Source organism: Dasypus novemcinctus, chromosome 15, assembly GCF_030445035.2.
Source record: "Dasypus novemcinctus isolate mDasNov1 chromosome 15, mDasNov1.1.hap2, whole genome shotgun sequence".
Classification (NCBI taxonomy): domain Eukaryota; kingdom Metazoa; phylum Chordata; class Mammalia; order Cingulata; family Dasypodidae; genus Dasypus; species Dasypus novemcinctus.
The window spans coordinates 98,030,093-98,044,102 of NC_080687.1; positions in this window are offsets into that span (position 1 = coordinate 98,030,093).

Sequence of the window (14,010 nt, forward strand, 5' to 3'; positions counted from 1 at the left end):
TGTTATTCATTCAGGAAAATACTCAACACCCGTTATATGCCTGACACATAGTTTGGCGTTGAAGATACATCTGCAAATAAAGGGAAAGACAACCTCCCTGTCTTCATGGAGACTTTGAGTCTAGTGTAAGAGACTGACAAATACCAGCTAACACATTGTGATAGGTCCTGAGATGGGCGAAGAAGAGGTTCCCTGGAAGCCTTTAGAATGGACCCTGAGGTTTAGAACACATTGTGTGATGGGTCTAGGTTGGGGGGACCTTGATGCCATCTTGAGGACTTTATTCATGGGCTACTATGGAAGGCTTGTGTTTTCGAAAGGTTGGTTTATGTTTTTCCACTTATAGAAGTTACGCCATGGGGAGCGGATGTGGCTCAAGTGTTGGAGGGCCTGCTTTGCACGTGGGAGGTTGCAGGTTTGGTCCCCAGGGCCTCTTAAAACAAAACCAAAAAAACAAAATGAAAAACCCAACACAGGGGAGCCGAAGTGGCTCTAGGAGGTCTCAAGTTCAATCCCCAGCCCCAGTAACTTTAAAAAAAAAAAAAGGAGTGCCGTGTTAGTTTCGGTATGACTGTACCATCTGCAGAGTCTCAGTGGCTTCCGACAGAAGTCTGCCCGCTTTCATTACACCCAGTGGGCCAGGCATGTGGGCCTCCCCAGGAGCAAGACTTTGCCTTCCCGGGTAAGGCCATCTTGAGAGAGGGGTCTTCTAGGTTGCCATGGAAAGGGAGGGCTCCCAGGGTTTTTTGGCCAGGCCTGAAGAGATTTACATCGTTTCCTGCCAGTTCTTTTGGACAGAACCCAGCCATAGAGCCCTAGCCTAATGGTAAGGGAGGTGGGAAATGTGGTCATGCATTTCCAGAAAGAGCCAGAACCATTTGCTGAAGACAAAAATGGAATGAATGAAAATATCACTAGAAAATAAAGATAATCCACAATTCCACCACCCAGAAATAATCATACTAAGATTTTTAGTGTGCATGTGTAATATTTAATGTTATCTCACTACATTAGCAACATATTCCTGACAGAAGATTGGGACAGTATTTAAAGCACAAGGAAATGAAAGTCACACCTCTTCCCTACCAGTAAATCACTTTCTTGTTCTTCTGGTGTATTCACTTCTTGACTTTTTTCTATGCACCTTTCTATAATTTTTTTTACAAAAGGTATTATACCTCTAGGGTTGTAGTTACCACTAACCCCTTTAATAATATGAATGTTTTCCGATATCATTGAAAATTTATTTTAAAGACTGTATTATAATTATCATGGATGTACTTTTTAAACAGTTCTCTTGGGCATTTTGTTAATTATTTTTGCCATTAAAAATACTGAGATACATTCCTTTGAATAAGCCTCTATACATATCTATGATTATTTCCTTTTCTTGTTTTTCATTTTGCATTTGCTCTTAAATTTTTTTAAAACGTACTACATGAACATGGTTGGAAGTCAAGTAGTATCATAGAAAGCATTTCTTTATATAAAAAAAAACAATTAGTTTTGCTCTCTAGAGACCACCACCTGAATTCTTTATTAATTCTGTTCTTTACATTCTTAAATGTTATTTTTGAATATCCTTTTTAAAATTTTTATTTGTATATTTTTAAAAAATTTATTTCTCTCCCCTTCCCCCTACCGCCCCCCAAGTTGTCTGCTCTCTGTCCATTTGTTGTGTGTTCTTCTGTGACCACTTCTGTTCTTATCAGCGGCACCAGGAATCTGTATTTCTTTTTGTTGCATCATCTTGTGTCAGCTGTCTGTGTGTGCGGTGCCATTCTTGGGCAGGCTGCACTTTCTTTCGCACTGGGCAGCTTTCCTTCTGGGGCGCACTACTTGCGTGTGGGGCTCCCCTACACGGGGGAAATCCCTGCGTGGCGCGGCACTCCTGTGCGCATCAGCACTGTGCATGGGCCAGCTCCACACGGTCTAGGAGGCCCGGGATTTGAACCTTGGACCTCCCACGTGGTAGGAGGATGCCCTATCCATTGGGTCAAGTCTGCTTCTCTGAATATCCTTTTAAAAGATCATTTGCCTTCATTATGACATGAGGTTTCTTGTTTAATTTTATATTTAATTTTATTAGAGCATTTGCAGGTTTACAGAAAAATCATGCAGAAAGTACAGTGTTCCCATACATCTCCCTCCCTTGCACCACACACACACAGTTTTCCCTATTCACGTTTTGTATTAGTGTGGTATCTTTGTTAACAACTGATGAACCAATACCATAATCACATTAGGGCTCTTTGTGCTTTATAGTTCTATGGGTTTTGTTTATTGTTACACAATAAATATAAACATCCTAGCCATTCTAGCGGGTGTGAGGTATGATTTGCATTTCCTGGATACCATATTTTATATTTTACTGTGTTTATTGGCCATTTGTGTATCTTTGGAGAAATGTCTTCAAATCATTAGTCCATTATTTTAATTGGGTTCTTTGTCTTTTTGTTGAGTTGTAGATCTTCTGGATATTACCCTTATCAGATAAGGTTATTAAGATTAATTGCCTCACTATGTCATAATTTTTATTTTTTCATTTATTTTTTACCTCACTGGATTTAAAAAATTTTTTTAAAAAGATCCTTAAATTACATAAATGCTACATAGAATATATAGGGTGTTCTCTTATGCCCCACTCTCCACACCTCCCACATTTTCCCACATTGGCAACATCCTTCATTAGCTTGGTACATTCATTACGATTGATAACTTGCATAATTTTTTATAAATTTAATTATGAGATATGGTTACTCATTTATTACTAGTTTTTGTTGTTTTTTTCCTCCATAACTGAAACATCCGTCATGCCCTTTTCCTGGAGCCCTCCCTCAGCTCTCCGTCCTGGTTGACTCTGGTGTAGCTTCTGTGCCTATGCTACTCTTGTACTTGAGCACTTCTCCATGTTGGTTTTGCTCGTTTGGTTTGTCACGTCGTTCTATTCCCCCCCCCCCCCCCCCCCCCCCCGTTTTCCTCTTTTTGCTGCTACATGTTTTCCGTTAGCTTCGTAAAAAGTCTGGATGAGAGCCAAGTTACTTATGTTACTCTGATTTCAAGTTTTCTATATAGGGCGTATTTTTTCTCTCTGATACTTCACAGAGATGTTCTTCACTAGCCTGGAGTCAATTTATGAAGTGTTATTATTTAATAATTCCACTCTTTATTCATTCTGGAACTTCTCTTGGTCTCTTGAATTTCCTGGATTGATTGTCCTTGAATGTTTTATTGACTACTTTCATCTCTACTTTCCTGTTCTTTCTGGAGGATTTCATATACTATATTCCATTTCTAAGAGCTCAGTTCTGATCTCTGTCTCTTAAAGTATTAGAGTGTGTGTATGTGCGTTTTGTTGTTGTTGAAACCCCTGTTAGTATCCACAAGTCTTTTTTTTGGAATTCCCTGGTTACCAGAAATAAGTTTTTCATTTTGTCCTTTGTCACCTTCAGCTAGAATTTTATCCTCCCACCATTGCTCTACCTGTGTATGTAGAAATCTTAACTCTGTGGGTAGATTTTCTATTGGGCCATCATGGACTTCCTCCCGAGTTCTGCTTGGATTTTTTTTTTTTTAAACTATTTAAGTGTAACATTCGTGAACATACATAAACAAGTGTATAGTAAAAGTTGTGGACTTCAAAAACAAACATGTATAACATCCTACAGGACTCCCATACACCATGCCACCACCAGTATTTTGTGGTGTTGTGATTTATAACAAATTATGAAAGAGCACTGTCAAAGCATTACTACTAACTACAGTCCATATCTTATATTTGGTGTATTTTTCCCCAAACCCACCTTGTTTTTTCTATTCATAAATGATCTAAAGTGTACAATCAGTGACATTTGGTATAATCAGAGTAGTGGCTTCATCACTTCAATATTAGAACATTTTCATTACTCCCCCCCCCAAAAAAAAACAAAAACCACTGTCATACCCATAGGTTAGAGTTACTAATTACAAATCCTATGATGTGCTTTTACCATTTCTATTCATTTCTAAACATTTATAAACGACTTTTTACCAATTCTGCATAGGTTAAACTTAAGCTTTACATTCTCTTAACATTCTATTCTCTGGTGATTTATATTCTAGTTGTTAACTCAATGAGTTTTCTCACTTTATTTCATAATAACAAGATCATACAATGTCTGTCTGTCTGCCTGGCTTGCTTCATTCAACGTGATGTCCTCCAGTACTTGGTGTTTTTGATGCCAATAATTCAATTTATGACTACTTAACTTGAAGAGGCTTATACTTTTCTATAAAATTATTGTGGTTTCATTAGAATTTCTTAAATTCTTTTTTTTTTTTGAGTTTTAAATTAGAAGTTTTAAATGCTTTTGTATAGGTCACTTTAGTAAAATACTTGACAGTTTTTCAAAATATTTACAGTAATTAATTTGACCAGATGTAGCATGGTGCATATAACTTGCGTTAATTTTTTATTACAATTTCCCTACTTAGAGTCAATATGGATGGAAAGTGCTCCCCTGGCCCCAACTTGGTCATTCAGATATGTCTCCTAAAAATTTGGGGATGCAACTGAGATTCTGCTATAATCTTGAGTTGGTGGTAGGTTTAGAAAAACCAGAGGAAGAAGGATGTGGGTGAGATGATAAAGAATCAGGCAGGCAGAGGGGACCACCAAGTTCTCTGGGATCCTGGGAGGCTCGGCTATACTTGATTGTCCTGGAGTTCCTAAGGTACTTGATCTTGTATGTTTGTGTGTATGTGTTTACCTAAGACAGTGGTAATGTTTTCCAGAAAATTCTACACCCATTTCACTGTTTGAGAGAAAAGCACAGAATTCAGAAGACTGAAATCTAGGCAAGTTGTTAGGCCAATTTAATCATTATTTGGAGAATGAGAATATCTGACTCAAAAGGTGGTTGGTAATTTAATAAAAAAACATGAGAAATTTCTTTGTACACATCTTTCCAGTTGTTTGTGAAGCCTATCACTGCTATATTAATAGGTTAGCAAGTACTGATCTTGTTTCTATGCATAATTTTTCATTTATGCCTTTCCCAGATCCTTTTTCATTCTCGCACCCATGTTAGCAGTGGGAAGCAAAGCAGGAAAAATGTACACAGTGTTCTTAATGGTATTTATCTCAAATAACAGGAGTAGGAGTATAGAACTTGAAGAAACTCAAAAGTAGTTTAATACTGCAAACAAAAAAAGGAAAGGAAACATTATTGGAATGAAAAGGTCTACTTGTCATGTTTGAATTTGGTTTTCATTTAATTTAAAGCTGGCCAAATCGATAAGATTTTATTAAGCACACACTTAATAGTTTCCCAGACATCCACTCCTTCCCTCGCAATGAGTTTGTTGTCTAGAACTGTATAAATCCTGTTCTGGGCAGTAGACACCAATCCACCAGTCATGTGTGTTTTAACTCCTTGAATCTAGCTGGTTTCCCAAAAGTGAACTTCAAAGGTATCTTTGTATAAAAAGGGCAAGCCTTCATCTTCACAAAAGTAGCACTATCACTTTTGTTGATTGTTTTGCCCAAAGCCATTGCTACCTATCTTTGGGTCTTCCTAATTAATGTACCACATGAGAAAGAAGTTTAGTCTCAGCTCTTTTATTATTGATCGTTGCTAAGCTTTGAATCTTATTGAAGACAATCAAAAACAGATTAAGATTTTTGGAATATTACTGAATTTTGAACCCATAAATAGAATATTCCCTGATACCTGTATCTGTGTAACCTTAATTATTGGTCCCACACTAATTATTTTTCCCTTATGTTGCCAATTACAGCCCTGAGAATCAGAATCAGTGGGGATGGACTCTCGAGGGCTTAAAATCGAGTCAGTCCTAGGTAGCATTAAAAAAGATTATCCTGGCTTTGCTTGCATTTATAAATAGTTTTGGGTTTCTATGTTAATTTTTAAATTTACATATGCATTTATAATCTCATTTTAAAAATAATTAGAAATGTTGAAGGTAAAAGGTGGATGTACCCTCTTATCATCCTTCCCAGTCCCATTCCCCAAGGGTGACCAATGTCAACAGTTTAATGTGTAATAAAAACGTGCAGTTATTAAAAAAAATCTAAACTTTGAAATCCTTAAATCCTGCCTTTACTACACATCTTTCACCATATTTTCTGTTTGTACCCAAACTTTTAGCCAAACTTTTTTTAGATGATGTCGTTCTTGCTGAGTAAGAAGATAAAAACAAACTCTTGTGGTCAGACCTGGCCTTACTCTCATGAACGTGGAGTGTGCTTAAGCCAGCTCCCCCGTTGGCCGTCTCTGCCCTCACCCAGCTGCTTCCTGCTGCTCTGGGCCATGGCTTCACCCATTTCACCACACACTGCTGCTCCCCGCCAGCCCTTTCGCACACAGCCCCACAGCCGTCCTTCCAAAGCATGAATTTGATAATGCCACCCACCCCAGCTTCAACCACTGTTCATGCCTTTCCTGGAGGCTTGTGATAAAGACCAGAATACTCACTCTGCGGGGTCTGGTCCCAGCCAGTCTCCGCCTTCGTCTTCACCACACTCCGCTGCTCTTAGCACTCTGCCCCTGGCCTTCGTGATTGTCAAACATGTTGTACTCCTTCCTTCCTCCACTCCTGGTCAGTACTGTTTTTACTGCCTTGGACATTATTCTTATCAGTTCCCCACAACCCCCTTTTTAGTTAACTTTCAGTTAACTCGGATATCCCTTCCTCAAGGGCAGCTTTTCCTGAATTCATAGGAATGGTTTTGTTTCATCTCCGCATCATGTATTTCGCATTTGGTTGTTCCTCAATAGCATAACCTGGTGCTGAAACAAGATTGGAGCTTTTAATTACTTGTTAGATGAATGAATGACTCATTCCTTCCTGTACCACCCTGGCTGATCCACAACCAACTCCATCCTGGATTATATGCCATTTCCCAACTAGTTGTCTGGGTGTCTCTTCCAAAATCGATGGCTGGCTTTCTTCCCTCATCTAATCTCCACCCTGGACATGAGGGACTTGCCTAAAATATAAATTTAATCGAGCCTCCTATAAAGTTCTGTGATGGCTGCCCACTGTACTCAGGGAAAAAAAATCTAAGCTTTCCAAGTCCTCAAATCCTATACTTTTCTAACCATTTTTCTGTTTGAACCTTAATTAACTTCTGTTCCCAGGAGCTGCAGTCTCCTACTTTGACCTTCATACAAGTTGATTACCCTGCCTGAAACAATTTTTTCCCTTTCTTTCCCATTCCTGTCCCCAACAAACACACACTTGGTTAGCTGCTGTTCATGCTTTGGTACTCAGATGGAGCAATTTCTCAGGGAGGCCACCATAGCTCTTCATTTCTTATGATTTCCATGTTACTTTATTATCCTTTCCTCCTCTCCCTACTGGATGTAAGGAAAGCTTGTTCTCCACTGCATCCCCAATACCAGACACTTAATGGCCTTAACACTGAATGAAGAAACGAACTAACTTGATGGCCAGTTGCTGCCAGGAAAGAAGTTCACTTAATCGGCTTTGCTAAAACCAAGGTACTTCTGGGCAGACAATCTCCACCATTCAAATTGACAATTCTAAGAGTTCTCGTTGAATGAACGAACTTCATTTTATGGATCAACTCATTCAGCTGCAAAGGGTTGTACTTGGAGGCTGTTTGATCCTGGCAGCCTAACTCTGCAAGGACAAAGCCCCATTCTAAATAAAAATTTGTGGAGGCCAAATTAATATTTTTATATGATGGAAAGATGACTGGTTGCTTATATCCCCAGATGTTTCAAACCAAGCTTGTGTCTTCTGTCACGCTCTGTGGGGTCATATTTGGGGCCAGATGCTCTTCTACAGTCAAAAGGAGACCACCATTTTTTTAAGGTCCAGTGATTGTCAGAAAGGTGCTACTGTGTCCATAAGTTTAAAAACGTTGAGAATTTTTGGTTGTCCCAGGGCCTGGAGGGTGCTAATTCTACTTAGTGGATGGGGCTAGGGATGCTAAATGTTTTACAAAGTAAGGCATCTTATGGAACAAATTATTGCCCTGTGTAAATTGCCAATTATGCCTCTGCTAAGAAGGATGAAAGGAGACCCAAATGCCAGCAATAGAGATGTCCCTTACTGTGGGCGTGTCCCTGGGGCTGTTAGCTAGATGGCTGGCCGGGCCGTTAGCTAGTTTAGCTAGACAGCTTTCGCCTTGGTGAGGCGAACTTCTCGAACGGGTTGTGAGTGACGACGGGGCCCCGGTACCACACAGCCAGGTTAAACACACAGTAACCACCCCGGAGACGCAGGCTCGTGGTGCAGGTCTGGTTTATTGGGGAAGGGGCACAGCTTATGTAGGCAGGGGTGGGGGCTTGAGGTGACGTGTCAATTACAGATGGGCAAAGGGGACTGGGGTAATATGAAGCAGCTACTTGATTGGATGAGGTAGTTTTGAAGTTGGCGTGCGCGGGCTTCTCTGGCGGGAAGCTGGCCAGGAAGAAGGGAGGTGCCTTTTGTGGTAGCCATTGTGTATGCTTAGCGGCCATTTTGGCTACACGCTGTTTGCCAGCAAGCTCACCAACACCTTACCCTGAAGAGGCAGAGGCAGCGATGGTTTTCCAGTGGGGCATGAGTTCCGCAGGTTCTTAGAACATTTCTGGCAACCAAACGTAACTAGCCACATACAAGTTTAATTGCTACACCCACAGATGTAGTTTTAATCAAACACCTAAAACTTAAGTTAACCCCTAATAACCAGATCCACAGCTCCCATCAGAAGCCTCACTGAGGAATTCATAGATGCAGAAAGCAGAATAGTGGTTGCTGCAGGGTGGGATGGGGATGCAGAAGGGGGAGTTACTGCTGAATGGGCAAGAGTTAAAGTTGGGGATGACGAAAGTGTTCTGGAAACGTGGTTACTCAGCCTTGCCAATTTACTGTTACAGAATTGTATGCTTAGAAATGACTAAAATGGTGTTTGTCATGTATATTTTACCACAATTAAAACAAAGCCCTGCTAGGCATCCAAGAAGCTGAGCCAGTGGAATTAGACGGAGTCTTCTATTCCTTTGGAACCAGTCTCTAAATTCTAACCCTGCAGCTAGTTGACAATCTAGAATACTCTACCTTGAATGCCTTCCTTTAGATCCCTATAGAAATGCCATTATACAACCATGCTTAATATTCTTTGACTTCTCTTGAGGGTTAATAGGGGGAAAAAAAAGCCAAAAAAATGTTTAACTTTAAGGAAGCACTAGTGAAAATATTACATGATATTTAGTGCTTCTCATCCAACTATTCTTAAGTTTAATGTTAGGACAAGTATTTTTCTTCTGAAACATTATTTTGGTAGTTTTTTCCTTTTTATTGCTTATTACTATTCCATTGTATGAATGTACCTCAGTTTGAGACATTTTGGTAACTAGGTAATAGAGCTAAATAATTTGTTTCCCTTTTGCCGGAACTAAACTTTATGCTCAATTAGATGAATTACTTTTAGCCTAGGTTTTTCTGTACAGCTATCCAGCCCCTTTCAGTAGTTGGCCCGTGTTTTGTTGTTTATTAGATATAATTTACATGCAGTAAAATGTTCAGTGAGTTTTGGCAATTGTATATACCCATGTAACAATCACCAGGACATTTTCATCAGCCCAGGATGTCCCCTTGTACCCACTCCCCCTTCTGCTTCAACCACTTTATGATTTCTATGACCATAGATTAGTTTGGGCCTCTTCTTGATCTTAATATAAGTGGAATTCTACAGTAAGGAAAAGTTTTGCCTGGTTTTTATTCACTCACATATTTTTTATTTTCTTCCATGTTTTTTATGAGTCAGTAGTTCTTTTTAATTACCGAGTGGTATTCCATTTTTTAAAACATACTACAATTTGTTTATCTTTTTTCCTGTGTATGGATATTTTGGTGGTTTCCATTTTTGACAATTATGAATAAAGTTGCTATGAACATCCATCTGCAATCTTTTGTGGGCAGCTCATGCTCTTTTACGTTTGTTTAATGGTGTCCTTGTATAAACCATCTATATTGTGAACTTCATATCTTATTTTTTTAATGAGGTAAAGGATAAATATTAAATTTATGAAAACAGAGCAGCCCCAGAACTATTAGATTTGCAGTCATAACAAAACACAAGAAAACAATTTATAAACTCGTTTCCCATTGTTTTAGAATTGAAGGCTAAACCTAATATATAACTACTTCAATTTGAATACATTTAAATTACCCCTAAGGCCTAGGCTATCTTTTAAAACCCCCATTTTGCTTGTCCAGTAGGCATATCAGACTTAATATGTTCAAAGCCAAACTTGACTTTCCTCCCACACCTAGCCCTCCGCATGATTTCCTCATCTCAGCTCCCTTTTTCAAGTTGCTCAGTGTTAAAAAATCCTTGATTTTTCTTTCGTAAATTACGTCAAATCTGGGGTACTCTTACCCTCAAAATACAGATTATCCAGAATGCTGGCACTTCTCCCTGTTTCCCCTGCCGACATACCGGTCAAAGCACTATCTTTTGCTTGCATCATTGCAATAGCCTTCTGCCTGGTCTCTGCTTTTTTCTGGACTCTTACAGTCTGTTCTCACTGAGCAGCTGCGGTCCTAAGACAAACCCCTCTGGTCAAACCCGAACGCTTTAATTCAGAATCAAAGCCAAAGTTCTTACAATGGCCTACCAGACCATAAATAATCTGGCCTCTCCCAAACTCTCCTTACAGCTACCGCTGTCCCCTCACTCTGCAGCCCTCTGCTTTGAACGTGCCACGAGCAGCCCTGGGCCAGGAATTCGCCCCCTCCTTTCCCACGGCTCACTACCTCACTTCATTCAATCTGCTAAGGTGTCCTGTCTCTAGAGAGGTCTTGCCTCATCACCTCTTCTAAAGGGAGCCTCAGCTCCCCTCCCGACCCTTGCAATGTCAAGTTCTTAGCTCCATCCAGGCCGGACCCTAAAGAGTGCTTCAAGTTTGATGACAGACAAAAATGATAGTTAAGACTTGGCGGAAGATTCCTGAAACAGCTAGTAAGCAATGCAAAGAAAAACCACAAGGCTAGGAAGTAGGCGGGGCCAAGCTGTCCCACGCTGGCCGTGTTTTCCCACGGAGGCGCCTCTGGAACTGGGGAGTGCCAAGGGCCCGCTGCGTGAGCCGCCCAGTGAGCCGCCCACCGGCCAGAGCGGCAGTGGGTTAATGGCCCCGCCTTTCCCTCCGCCAGCCAATCAGCAGCTGGGACAACCGAGGCACGTCATCACAGTGCGCCTCGACCCACCTCCTGGTACCTGCCCCTGTGCTGCACAGGGGCCGAGCCTTCCCGGAAGCCCCGTAGGCCTCCCTGGCCATGACTGCTGCTTATTTTACTCCATGGAGGTCATCACTTCCTGGCATATGTTTATTTTTGTGTTTGTTTATTGTCTTTCTCCACAAGTAGAATGTAAACTGCTTAAGAACAGACTTTATTCTTTTCTGTCGTGGCTGAACCCCCAGCACCTAGTACAGCACCTGGCACATAGTAGGGCCTCAAATATTTACTGAATGAATTTTGTTCATTGTATTTAATATGGTTCTTTTCTATGTAGTTTCCTTTTAAAAAACTGCCATCATTACATAGACTTCAGTGGCTGCTAATATCAAACCAAACCTCCCATTTTGCTTCCTTCCTTTCAGTTTAAGCATTTTATTTGGGGGTTGGAATAGCTACGGAAATGCGAATTCCATACACCTCGTATGTGGTGTACTAGTTTAGTTGCCATGTTAACAAAGTGAGTTGGCCATTGTGTCTTCTGTAGCCAGAGCAAAAGAAAAATCTATGACTGTTTTTTGATATCTAAAGTTCAAAATACTTTTAATATAGGGGTCTCTTAAATGTGATAATACAGAATCACATTGGGGTTAAAATAGCAAATTGTGGGGAAACGGACTTTGGCCCAGTGGTTAGGGCGTCCACCTACCACATGGGAGGTCCGCGGTTCAAACCCGGGGCCTCCTTGACCCGTGTGGAGTTGGTTCATGCGCAGTGCTGATGCGCGCGAGGAGTGCCCTGCAGTGCAGGGGTGTCCCCCGTGTAGGGGAGCCCCACGCACAAGGAGTGCGCCCGGTAAGGAGAGCCGCCCAGTGCAAAAGAAAGTGCAGCCTGCCCAGGAATGGCGCCGCACACACGGAGAGCTGACACAACAAAGAGAAACACAGATTCCCGTGCTGCTGACAACAACAGAAGCGAACAAAGAAACAAGACGCAGTAAATAGACACAGAGTACAGACAACTGGGGTAGGGGGGAGTGGGGGAGAGAAATCTTTTTTAAAAAGTAGCAAATTGTGTATTGAAATTCAGACTGATTCACAAGTGAAAGGCGTTCTGGAGAGAGCATTTGGAGGAAGGTTCTGCTTGTTCAAAAATGTATGTTTTGGGGTGGAGGGGTTCAAATGGTACAGAGAATCAATGTAGAAAGCTGCTTCTCATTCATTCATTCCAATAAATAATTTTACCAAGTATATATTAATAGTATGTCAGATACTGGCTTAAAAAATAATCCTAATAGTGATCTATTTTTTTTTTTTAATATCTACATTGTCACTATAATATATTGTCTGCTGGATGACCTAAAAAATCCAGCTCCATGGCGGTTAATAAATAACAGTTAGGGAGTACTCATGTGTGCAGATTACAGCACTAAGCTTTGCCCTAAAGGAGTGTGCAGTTTCTACCTGCAAGCAGGTTGACAGGAAAATAATAAGCTTGGCTATCTTTCTCTTCCAGGGAAAGAAAATATGTTGAATGATTAGGTTAATGGTTCATCTCCTTTTTTAACATGTAAAATTCATTAAGATGTGAGGTTTTGATAGAGAGGTTCCTCAGTTCACTTTGGAAGCACATGAGGCCGGCTCAGGCCTGGGAGGGCTGAATATTGTATATCCTGCTCATCCTCTCCAAATGTGAAGATGGTTCCTGTGCGTGAAGATGGTTCCTGTGCCTTTTAAAAGAGCAAAAGCATGCAGCCACCAAATTCTGGTCAGAGGTAATATAGAAAACAGTAATCCGCTTTCCAAGAGGTGAGTACACTAAAAGCAATCTGCAAAGCCAAGAATTCATATGAGGCTGAGAACCAAACCCCGGCTTCCCGTGAAGGACTTGAGTAGTCCAACAAGCTTGATAGAGATCGACTCCAGGCACTAGTGCTTGGCCAAGGATGGCGAACAGCACTCAGAAATCGCAGGATGTTGCAGACAAAGAGAATTTTAAACCACAACAAAGAGTCACAGACAGAAACAATTCAGACTGAAAAAAAAAACAGACAAAACAGAAAACATGAGTACACAAGTCAGCAGGTGGAAACTTCCGTGGCTCAGCCTTGATGACTGTCCATACGGTTCAGTTAATTTGTTATCTCACCAGAGTTAATCCACAACCTTGTGAATCACACATTACCCAGAAGCCTTGGGCTTCCTGGAATGACTTTTTAGATATTCCGGATCTCTGGCCAATGACTTTGAAACACAATTTTCAATATTATTGATCCACCCAGCCACACCCAGATGTGCAGGTTATATATACAGATGATCAGGACAGAGGGCAAGGCAGCGAGCAGCAGCAGAAGAGAAGCTTTTTGCCTATTGACCATTTCCTTTTTGCTTTTTAAAGATAGCATTCTTTCTTTTTTTTAAACCTTGTGTTGGGAGCAGATGTGGCTCAGGTGGTTGAGCGCCTGCTTCCCATGTGGGAGGTCCCAGGATTAGTTCCAAGTGCCTCCTAAAAACGAACACACAACAAGCAAGCAAATGAAAAAATCATCCTAGGGGAGCTGATGTGGCTCAGTGTTTGGACACCACCTTCCCACATAAGAGATCCTGGGTCAATCCCCAGCCCCAGTTCCTCAAAAGAAAAACAAACAAATAATAACTTACTGAAGTGTATTATTCATACATGAACATACAAAAACAATAAGTGTATAATAAAAGTTGTGAACTCACAAAACAAACATGCATACATCCCATACATCACCCCACCACCAATACTTTGCATTAACATTTCTAAAAATTATGAAAGAGTATCATCGAAGTA